The sequence below is a fragment of the Saimiri boliviensis genome, chromosome 18 (genome assembly GCF_048565385.1).
Source record: "Saimiri boliviensis isolate mSaiBol1 chromosome 18, mSaiBol1.pri, whole genome shotgun sequence".
In the NCBI taxonomy this organism is placed as follows: Eukaryota; Metazoa; Chordata; class Mammalia; order Primates; family Cebidae; genus Saimiri; species Saimiri boliviensis.
Window position 1 is genome coordinate 6,958,725 of NC_133466.1, and position 11,231 is coordinate 6,969,955.

Sequence of the window (11,231 nt, forward strand, 5' to 3'; positions counted from 1 at the left end):
TTTTCTTGGAAAACATGCCTGGTGGCCTACTGAGGGCCTCCGGGCCACCCACCCCCACTCCTTGACGCTGGCTCTCTCCGAATGCATGGGTGACAATGTGTTCAGATGAGCACTTTAAATCCAAGGCCCTGGCCCCCAGCTGCTGAGACATGGTGCCAATACTGTGATTGCCCAAAAAAGATAATTGTATCATACTTCTCTTTTATTAAAAGTTTAAAAAATATGTGAAATGATAATGCTAGAGAAATAAATTTAAAAAGTCCAAATCTAAAATAATCTAATCTGATTATTATTTTCATTTTTGAATATTAATTTGTAGAAGTCTTAAAACACTGTCAGTCATGGTGCTTACATGATCTTTGCACGCAGACCGCCTCACCATGAATGAAAGGGGCACAAAGTCACAGTCTGGATTGTTCCGGGGATTTGCCTGCTGTGTGCTCCCTCCTTGTCTGCATGAGAGAGGTTCTGGCAGAGAATCCTGCCTGGATTTCCACTTCTGTACACTGCCGGGCACCTGACAGTGGAGGGCTGTGTTACGGTTTGACTGTGTCCCTACCCAAATCTCATCTTGAATTGTAGCTGCCATAATTCCCATGTTGTGGGAGGGACCCGATGGGAAATAATTGAATCATGGGGACAATTTCCCCCATGCTGTTCTCATGGTAGTGAATGAGTCTCATGAGATCTGATGGTTTTATTAGTGGAAACCCCTTTCACTGTGTTGTCATTTTCTCTTGTCTGCTGCGTGTAAGATGTGCCTTTCGCCTTCCACCATGATTGTGAGGCCTCCCCAGCCAGTGGAACCATGAGTCCATTAAACCTCTTTTCTTTATAAATTACCCAGTCTTGGGTATGTCTTGATCAGCAGTGTGAAAATGGACTAATACAGGCTGCCCCCTGGTCCTGCCTTCTGCTGTGTTCCCCTGAGGCAGCAGAGCCTCCTACGAAAAGTGTCTCCCTTTAGAGTGTCTTCCCAGGTGCTTTCGCGTCCGCCTCACCTCCTCATGGCATTTATCCCACGTTTCACTGCCACTGCTGTGATGAGCCACTGCTTGGAAAGGGTTCTCCCAACAGTCTGCTGATGGCTTGGAGGGAGATCTTCTGAGCCTCCTTCCCTCCCTGTGCGCTGGGGGAGGCCCCTTCTCCTGTGGACAGGCTCTCAGGCCACAGGGGATGGGATGGGTGTGGAACGGCAGGTGCAGCCAGAAACACAGGGATGTGTGAGGAGTATGTGCATGTGGGGTGTGTGAATGTGTGTGAGCGTTTGAGAGTGTGCATGTGTGAGTGTGTGCATGTGGGGTGTGTCAATGTGTGTGTTTGAGAGTGTGCATATATGTGTGCATCTGGTGTGCGTACATGTGTAAGCATTTGAGAGAGTATGTGTATGTGCATGTGGAGTGTTAATGTGTGTGACTGTGTATGTGGTGTGTGTGTGAATGTGAGCGTTTGAGAGTGTGCATGTGGAGTGTTAATGTGTGTGAGAGTGTGCATATGGTGTGTGTGAATGTCTGTGTTTGAGAGTATGCATGTGTGTGTGCATGTGGCATGTGTCAAGGTGCATGAGCATTTGAGTGTGTGTGCATGTGGTGTGTGTGAGCCTTTGAGAGTGTACATGTGTGAGTGTGTGCATGTGGTGTGTGTCAGTGTGTGTATTTGACAGCGTGTGTGCAAATATGTGTGAACATTTGAGTGTGTATGCATGAGCTTGTGCATGTGGTACATGAATGCTTGAGCATGTGTATGTGTGTACTGGGAAAGTGATGGGAAAGTGAGTGTGAGTGTGTATGTGTGAGTGTGTATGTGAGCATGACTGTGTGAGTGAGTGTGTATATGTGCAGCTGTTCATGTATGAGTGTATTGTGTGTGCACGTGTGTGCATATGTGTATGTTGGTGAGCATCAGCCTGCGAGTGTGGACACCAGAGTGCTTGAGAGTGTGTATGAATGAGTGTGCAGGCATGAGTGTGAGAGTGAGTGTGAGTGTGTGTGAGGGGTGAGGTTGCAGCAGGTGTCTTACTTATCTAACTTTGCTGGTGGAACAGGAGCTCCCCTCCCATCTTGAGGGGCCCTGTGCAGTGAGCTCAGGGCCTCTGAGGACCAGAGCGTGGCAGAGGGCGCCGCTCATGGCATGGGGAACTCTGCTGGTGGCTGCTGTAAGCTCTGTGTCACATTGCCTTACAGGCACATTCTATAAAGGAAATTGGTTTGCTTTTCCTTAAATGAGTCTAGGGAAGCCTGTTACCTGCTCAGTGAATGATGCAAACCCTGTGAATAATAGTCCATCATACAGCAGCACCAGGAGTTGTGTTGAAATCTCTATAGTTGGTCAAAGGGACCCATTCCAAAGTGAAATAGGTGGCAGGTGAAAATATGTGCAGAAACGCCCCAGGTTCAATTAAAAATATGTGGTAAGAGATACTAGAATTCCAGCTTCTCGCATAACAATTTGAATATTCATTAGATTGCAACAGCGGTTCTCAGGTTCGGGTTGTGTCGGAATTCCCTGGAGGGCGTGTTAAAACATAGATTTCTGAGTTCTGATTCAGAAGATCTGGGTGAGGCCCAGGAGTGTGCATTTCTAACAAGCTCCCAGGTGATGCTGACGCTGCTGCCCCAAGAGCACACCTTGAGGACCACTGGACGGATTATCCATTCTATTCTAACGCTGGTTTTTTTCTCTCTTCCAAATTTGAGTAATGCTTAGATCCCATTTAAAGGGGGAAAAAAGATGGATTATCTCTCATTTGTAAAACACTGTGTTAGTCTCATTCTACAAAACTATTCTTCAACTGTGAATTTATGAAAGTAGAATGATTTTTAAAATTTATATTGTCAACTGAATGAAAATTAAAATGGAAACGTTTTTCTAGAAAATGCACACGCTGTGGAAAGCAACCTGTTTAGGAAACATTATTCTAAAACAGAAACATTTCTGTTCTCGCTATACCCGTAAGGGTGAGGAAGTAAATGCAGCCAGATGTGGATTTTGTCTTCTTCTGCCTGGGCTCCTTCTCTGTGAGGGGTCATGGGCTGTACACGGCCCTCTGTCTCCTGTTCCTTAGGTGGTAGGAGCTCTGTAGGATGGGCTCCAGTGTGGGGCTTTGAATCTTGGCCATCACCTGCTGGGAATTACAGGACCTTCTCCTGGCAGGGTCAGGCTGTCAGGGTTCTTGGCTGAGGAAAGAGGAAGCTGGAAGTTGGGTGGGACAGGGTGGGAGGTACCAGGGCTTTGGCGTAAGTTTTCCTGTTATTCTATTCTGCTGGCTAGCTCCTAAATTTAGTTTAGGTTAAAAAAAGAAATGTTTCAAGTACAAAGGGAGTTGAGAAGTCCCGTGGGGCAGCTAGCTGTGCTGTGGCGATACACACTGCTTGAATTGACTCGATATTCTTTTTTTTTCATCAGGTGTCATCTTGCTGGAGGGCAGAAGGATTCTCTGGAAACTGGGGGCCAGCAGGACAGAGGAAACAGAATGTACATGGCCGTTGATGTCTTTTAACCACAGAAAGGGCTGGGAGAAGCGGGGGACCCTCTATTTGAATAAAGCCAGTGGAAAACAGAAGCCCCATTTCATACTTGTCTCAGATCTTCAAGTCTAAATCTTGAATCTCCTCAACTACACATAACAGTGTTTCTCCCAAGTCGTCTGACACCCACTCTCTTCTCTGGATCATTCCTTCCTAGAGAACCTTGCTCTTGGAGAGCTGTGATCTACTCTCACCCACTTGTCTTTCTGACCCACTGAGTCACGCATGACCAGGAAGGGTTGGGTGGTATGTGGAGCTTGGGTCCCCATTGTGGGGTTGCCACGGTGAGCTACGTTTCTACCCTCATTTCTCTCTGTATTACCATGGAATCTCTGACTGAGGACTCATGGACTTACCCAGTGTGATAAAGCCCAGCCAGGACCTCCGACCCCAGCTGCAGGGCTTTCCAATGTACAGACACATAGAACCTGAGAGGAAATCGACTTGAAAACCCTCAGTTGAAAAACTAGTTGCCTGACATTCGGTGCAAGACTGAATCTGTGGAATGGGGGCTTCGTAACTTTGGGAACATGTCTTTTCCAGCCTACGTAGACCCCGGGAAACTTTGCAGTCATTCCCTAAGTATGGACTGAGTCAAATTTGATGTCCTTTCGTCTCCCCACCCCAGCCCCTCATCCGTATCCTTTGAAATTTCAGAGTGCCAGACCTCATGTAAATAAACCGAAAGCAATTTAAGTCATTTATGTCCTTACCATGCCAAGAATTGTTTAGTGGTGGAAGAAGATGGGGTCTTCTACGAATGGAAGGGTCTTGGCTATTTGCATTGGTATCAGAGGAAGGATTAGATGCTTGAACTAAAAGAAAAAGCTGAGGGATGGGGGCAGGAAGGAGGGAGCTGGGACCCAAGCCCCCCCTCCCTGAGTCTACCTGTCACCAGGAAGGCTGATGATGCCAGATGCTGTCCTGATGTCCCTCTGGGTGGTGTCTCCACCTGCCTGTTTTCAGGAGAAGCCTGGCAGAGGAGGTGGGTACTGGACATTGCTAAGTGGATTGAAAATGTCCCCTCAAATTCATGTGTAACCAGAACCTCAGCATGTGACTTTATTTGGAAGTAGGGTCTTTGCAGATGTTAAATCAGGATAAGGTCATACTGAATTAGAGTGGGCCCTAAATCCAATGCCTTCTAGGAAGAGGAGAGAGGCGCAGGGAGAAGGCCATGTGGAGCTGGACGCAGAGATGGGGGTGGTGCAGCCACGGGCGGGGACTGCTGAGGATGGTGGCTGGGACAGGCAGAGAAGCTTCCTCCCTGAGCCTTCAGGGGAGCCTGGCGGGGCGGCACTAGGCCTTGATGCCAGACTTCTGCCCTCCAGACTATAAGAGGATAAATGTCTGTTGTTTTAAGAACAAAAGAATTAACACCTAGTTTGTGGTAATTGTTATGGCAGCCCTAGGAAATGCGTAGCCCTGGGGACACCTTCTTCCAGGGACCTGTGTCTGAAGGCATAAAAGCAAGTGCCTTCCAGCATCTGGCAGGGTGGTGGCCCAGCCTGTCTCCCTCCCTGCTTGAGGCTCCGTGGCTTCCCGCAAGGCCTCTGTGGCGAAGGGCTCAGGAGGAGGCCTGGCATCGGCCCACCATCCAAGCTGGACGGACGGCTTGGCTGGCTGCTCGGCCCTTTTCCTCTGTGTGAGCGTGTGCTGGAGAGATAAGGGTGAGGGAGGAAGCGGGGGAGGCCGGGCTGCAGAGCGGAGGAAGCTGACGGAAAGACTCAGAGGAACAGCCAGCCCGCGGGGGTGAGGGTTGTCCTCAACGCCATGGACAAGGCTCTACAGAGGGGGCCGGAGCGGGAGGCCTTTGTGGCCACAGCTCTGCCCCTCATTCACTATGTGATCCGAGCAGGACACACTTCCCAGGTGCCTCCGTCTCCTCATCTGAGGAATGGGCCGATTCACACACAGTATCACATCCGAGGGTCTGCCGAGGGTGCCACACACATGTCCCCGGCCAGGCTGCTGGGAGGACAGAGCGGGGAAGCAGGTGCAAGACTTCGTCTCCCCCGGTCAGTGCCTGAAACAGCAGCTGCTAGAGGACTGCAGTGATAGTGTCGATTCCTCAGTAACATGTTGCTGTCTGGGAAATTCCTACAGCCAACGGCCAAGCTCCTGGCATTTAATGCTGGTGTCACCAAAGACTGGTTCTCATCTTTCGAGGGCTTGTTTTTAATAAAGCAGTTGGTGCCCCCAAAGCATGCAGACTGGTCACATGCAGCCCTGAGTCACATCATGGTGCCACCTCTTTCCTCCTTGTAAAGCTAAGAGAAAAATGGTGTGACCATCCCAAATGGTCAAGTCACCATCACCCTGACCTTTAACCCCGGCTTCGAAGAAGGATCCAAATGTTTCTTGTGCTTAGAGCACCCAGGACATGACTCCCTCCTCTATGAGACATTATCTGGTGACAAGAAGATTCTGAGCGATGTGGGGCGGTGAGAAGATTTTCAGCGTATCTGCCATTAGAATGACTTAGAAATGGAAGACTCATGTGCAGAGACTGGAATCCCATGCACGCTGGACTCTTGTGAGGAGGTGCTGAAGTTTTCTCTTCCCTTGGGAATTCTCTGTCTTAGAACTTGGGTATTTATCAACCACCTCACTGGCTGCTTGAAGGATGGTCACCTTTTTCTGTATAGGGTTGCAAAGAAATGAAGTTGCAAAAGCTCACAAAGCAACTCCATATCCTTTGGAAATTTTGGAGTCCCAGGCCTCATGTCAATAAACCGAAAACAACTGAAGTCTTTAATGTTCTCCTAAGCCATGAGTTCTTTAGCGGTGGAAGAAGATGGGGTCTTACATGAATGGAAGGGGCTTGGCTATTTGCACTGGTATCAAAAGAAGGACTAGCTGCTGGAACTAAAAGAAAAAGCTGAGGGGTGGGGGCAGGAAGCGGGGAGCAAATCTGACTGAATAATGTCAATAAAAGAGCTGAGATTGTTGAGCAGGTACTGAGCTGGGTCAGATTTGACTCCCAAGAAATCTGAGTGATTCTGCCTCCTCCTAGACAGGGAATGTGTTGCTTACCTTTGCGTCCTCACCTGGCTCATACCAACCATGCAACCAATATTTGCTCATCAGGTGAAGGTTGTCAAAGGCTTAGACAACACTTCAGTAACTCTTTAAGAGAAACCACCCTCCCATTTCATCTCATCTGCTTGGCTTTCGGTGTTCATCATGTCAGTGACTCTTTATCCCAGACCTGGGGTCAATTTCGGGCAGCCACCAGGGTCATTAGAGCCGTGACATTATCACACACCTGGCACAGCTGGTGTCTGTGACCAGGTTTGTTAGGCTCGGCAGAGAGCCAGTGGCATCCTGGCCACTGGCTGGGGGCAGGGGTTCCCAGCTGGGCATCTCCATCCTGGGAACACCCTCTCCTCCCCGCCTTTGGTCTCCTCTCCTGCGTCTGGCACCCAGCACCTGCCTGGGCCTTCTCCATCCTGCCAACCACCTCCCTGGACTTAGATGACTTCCAATTTCAGCAAGGAGAGGGGTGAGGGGCTGGAGGGCAGGACCTGGCCTGGGGTATCCTCATGCCCCATACTGTGACTTGGCTCTTGTAGCTGCTGCTCTGCCTCTGGGGTGAGTCAGTGGGAGGTGGAGGCCGTGGAAAGAGGTGCAAAGGCTCCAGGGTTCTACCTGGTAGCAGCATGAGTTTGGGCCATCATTATCAAAGGAAATAATTACAGGCCAGAGACGCAGCTCCCTGTGGTCAGATTTGGGCCATGACGTCCCCCGGAAAGCCTCTTCTGAGTTGAGAGATTTTGGCAACCCCCAGGACAACTGATTTCCTCTCGGCACCTCATTACTATTTTTCCTGGCTTAGAAATGTATGTCAGCCCCGGCCAATGAACATTCTGTGTCACTTAAGAATTGCTAATATATGGATGGAATTACACTCATGTGTCCACACTGCGATGATTCCTTCTGGATTCCAGAAGGGATGCAAAGGTGAATTGAGCATGCATCTTGTCTTCAAGAACTCTGGCAGAGCAGGGATACAAGCACACACACGTGTGTATGCAGACACACACACACACACACACACACACACACACACACACACGCTGTGTTCGTTCTGCTGCTGCTCTAACAACTTATCACAAACAGCGGCTTAAAACAATGCGCGCTTACTATCTGACGCTCCTGAGCCGGCTGTCTGACCCAGGCCTCCCGGTGGCGGCGCTGCTCTCCTTCTGGAGTTTCTGTTCTCCTGTGCTTCCTGGCTTCTTCCTGCCCTGGGCTGGTGGCCCCCTCCTCTGTCTGTGACCCTTCCATGCTTACATGGCTCCGTGCCCACATCTGAGGAAGGATCCCTACTTTAAGGGCTCGTGTGATTCAACTGGGTTCACCTGGATAGTCCAGAAGAAGTTCCCTATCTCAACCACGATCATATCTGCAAAGTCCCTTTTGCAAAGTAGAGTAACATATTCATGGGTTCCAGGGATTAGGAGATGGCCTTATCTTGCCGTATTTTGCCGGGGGCTGGAAGGGTATTAGTCTGCCTACCCTAAACGTATGTACACATAAATAGTAGCCATAAGTATACAATTCTGTTTATATATGTTTAAACAATTCCAATAATACAACATAGATGAGTGATTCCGAGTTGTTTGGAGCTCCTGCCTGGGGATATATTCCAGATCTGGGATTTGAGAGGCGAGGCAGTGTGTGTAGGGACTAGTTTGCAGAAGCATATGCTCAGTGACAATGAAGTGTGACATATATCTCTAAATCATCTCTTCATTTCTATCTATCATCTATCTACCTATTTTTATTTTATTTTATGTATTTATTTATTTTAGTGACAGGGTTTCAGTCTGCAGTGGCATCATCTCTGCAGCCTTGAACTCCTGGACTCAAGGGATCCCCCTGCCTCAGCCTCCAGAGTAGCCAGGACTATAAACACACGCCACCATACCCAGCTAATTCTTAATTTTTAAAGTTTTTTTTGGTAGAGACAGGAATCTGCGTTTTCAGTGTTACTCACAAGAAGTCAGAGTTGAGGAACAGTGACTGCTCTGCAGACACTAGGGAAGAAAGAGGTATTTTTTATGCTTGGGAGTTGGAAAGCCTTAAGGAGGAGAGTCCTTGGAGGATGTACAGCTGGTCGTCCTTGGATGGGAACGTTTTGCAGGTGGGAGGTCAGGCTGGGAAGGAAAAAACATCACGGGCAGGGAAGAGGAGCCCTGAGTCTGTCAGTCGGGTTGCAGGTGGGGGCTTTATAAGGGGCAGGTAACTGGCAAGTGGTGGAGGTAAGGGCCCCCGCCAAGCGTGAAGCCCTGGGCAGCGTTCAGATGCGGAGCAGGACGGGGAGCTCTCCAGGACTGTCTGAGGAGCAGAGTCAGCAGCAGCAGCAGCGAGATGGGGTGGCTGGTGGGTGTGGGGAAGACTCAGCCCTGCTGTGGGCACAAAGGTGGGGGTGGAGGAGGGTGGGCGCCAAGGCTGGTCCTGAGGCAGTGGAGGGTGAGTAAATCCCTCCAGAGATGTCCAGCATGGGGCATCCTTATCCAATCCCAGGTCAGCAGCCTCAGCTCACTGGAAATGCAGACCCTTAGGCCCTGCCCGGCCCTCCTGAATCAGAAATGCTGGGAAGGGGCCCCGACATCCGTGTTCTCACAAGCCCCAGAGGATTTTGGGCGCTCAGCTTGCAGAGCGGCTGTTCTATGGCATTTTCCTCCCTCCTGGACACTCCCTTTCCTTCTCCTGAGTTTGTCCTCCCTGGCGGTCAAGGCTGGGCCTCCACACATCTCACACTCGGCCGACTTCCCGTGGTGACAGGCCCTGGTGAGCCTCTACGGCTTCTGAGAAGTCACCCAGATGACTCAAAGTTAAATCACCTGATTTGCAGCAGAGCCTGGGTAGGTGGGGGCGTCACTCTTGACAACAGGAAGGAGTGTTAAACAAAGGCGGGCGGCCAGCAGTCCCCCTTCTTCCCAAGAGTTCGAGGAAATAGCTTCCTTGCAGCATCAGGGATTCAGAGAGAGGAAATAGGACTCCCTTCTAGTCTGTGATGTCAACACAGGAGTGACAATGGACGTCCCACCTCCAGTGTCCCTAAAAGTGGGTGATCATCCATGGCGAGCCTGCCTCCGGGTGGGGAAATGGACAGACAGCTTTGTGCGGCCCTGTGTCCTCCCTAGGGTCGGGGCCTCCTCATCAGCTCCATTCCTCTCTGAAATATTCCAAAGAGGGTGTGATAAGATCCAGAATGAGGGTGTTCTTGCAAATGTAAACCTCCCTCGGGCTGTAGCAGAAACCTATGGGAGGCCAGATAAATTGGGGGTTCGGTCCCCCCAGCTAGTCAGGGACAGTTTCACTCCTGGGCTGCACCACCAGTGCCGAGGGTGAGCTGGGCCAGGAATGGAACAGTGATGGGACGAGAATAGGGAAACAAAGCTGAGTTTCTGTAGAAAGTACATCAGCCATGAGGTGTTTCACTTTATTTTCTGATTTGCAAAGGTACTTCTGATTTTCCGACAGTCAGCCATGGCTTTCTCAGAGGTTCTTTTTCCAGTGTGAGAGAACCAAAGGCATTTGAAGCAAAGATTGAACCTGGGAACAGAGAGAAAGGTATGGTGCCTGATCTGCCTGGGCCTGAGCAGACGGACTTCAGCACAGTGGGGAAGCCTGGGCTGTGGGCAGAGACAGCAGAAGGTGGCTAAGGACCAGGGTCTCTGGGTCGGATGCTGGCTCCACCACTTACCCACATGTTATTCCTGGCGAGAGAGAGGACAGAGAGAATGACGCTGCCCCTGCCTCCCAGACCCATCTCCAGAGGCCACTGTCCCCTGTGGCTCTGACACAGGCAGTCTCCCTGGCCTGTCCCTGCTCTGATGGGAAGACTTTGTGCAAAAAGGGGTGCTGCTTCCTGATTTTAATTTTTTTAAATGAACTTAAAAAAATCTTGGTAAAATACCTAACATAAAATTTACCATTTTAGTCCTTCTTGAGTGTACAATCCAGCAGCATAAAAGACATTCATACTATTGCATAACTATCACTGTGATCCATCTCCAGAACTTTTTTTTTTATCTTGCATAACTGAAACTCTGTCGCCATGACACACCAACACCCTCCCTCCCTCCTCCTCTCATCTCCTGGTAACCGTGGTTCCATTTTCTGTCTCTGTGATTTGATTATTCTTGGTAACTCGTATAAATGGAATTACACAGTATTTGTCCTTCTGTATCTGGCTTATTTCATTTAGCATAATATCCTTAGGGTTCACCTATGTTGCAGCATGAGTTAGAAGTTCATTTTTTTATGGCTGAATAATATTTTATTACATGTATTATCACATTTTATTCATCTATCGATGGACATTTGGGTTGTTTCTACCTTTTGGCTATCATGAATAATAAACATTGGTGCAAATATCTGTTCAAGTCTTTGCTTTCAATTTGCTAATGCAGATAGCCAGAAGTGGAATTGCTGTATGATATAGTAATTCTCTGTTTAATTTTTCAAGGAATTGCTGTGCCACAGCTGCTACCCCACTTTATATTCCTCCCAGCAAGGCACAAGTGTTCTAATTTTTTAAAAAACGTTAGGCATCCTATCCTGTACATAGGAATGGGCAACGATGTTATGACAAAGACACCAAAAGCGATCACAAGAAAAGCAAAAATTGACAAGTGAAATCTAATTAAATTAAAGAGCTTCTGCACAGCAAAAGAAACTATCAGCAGA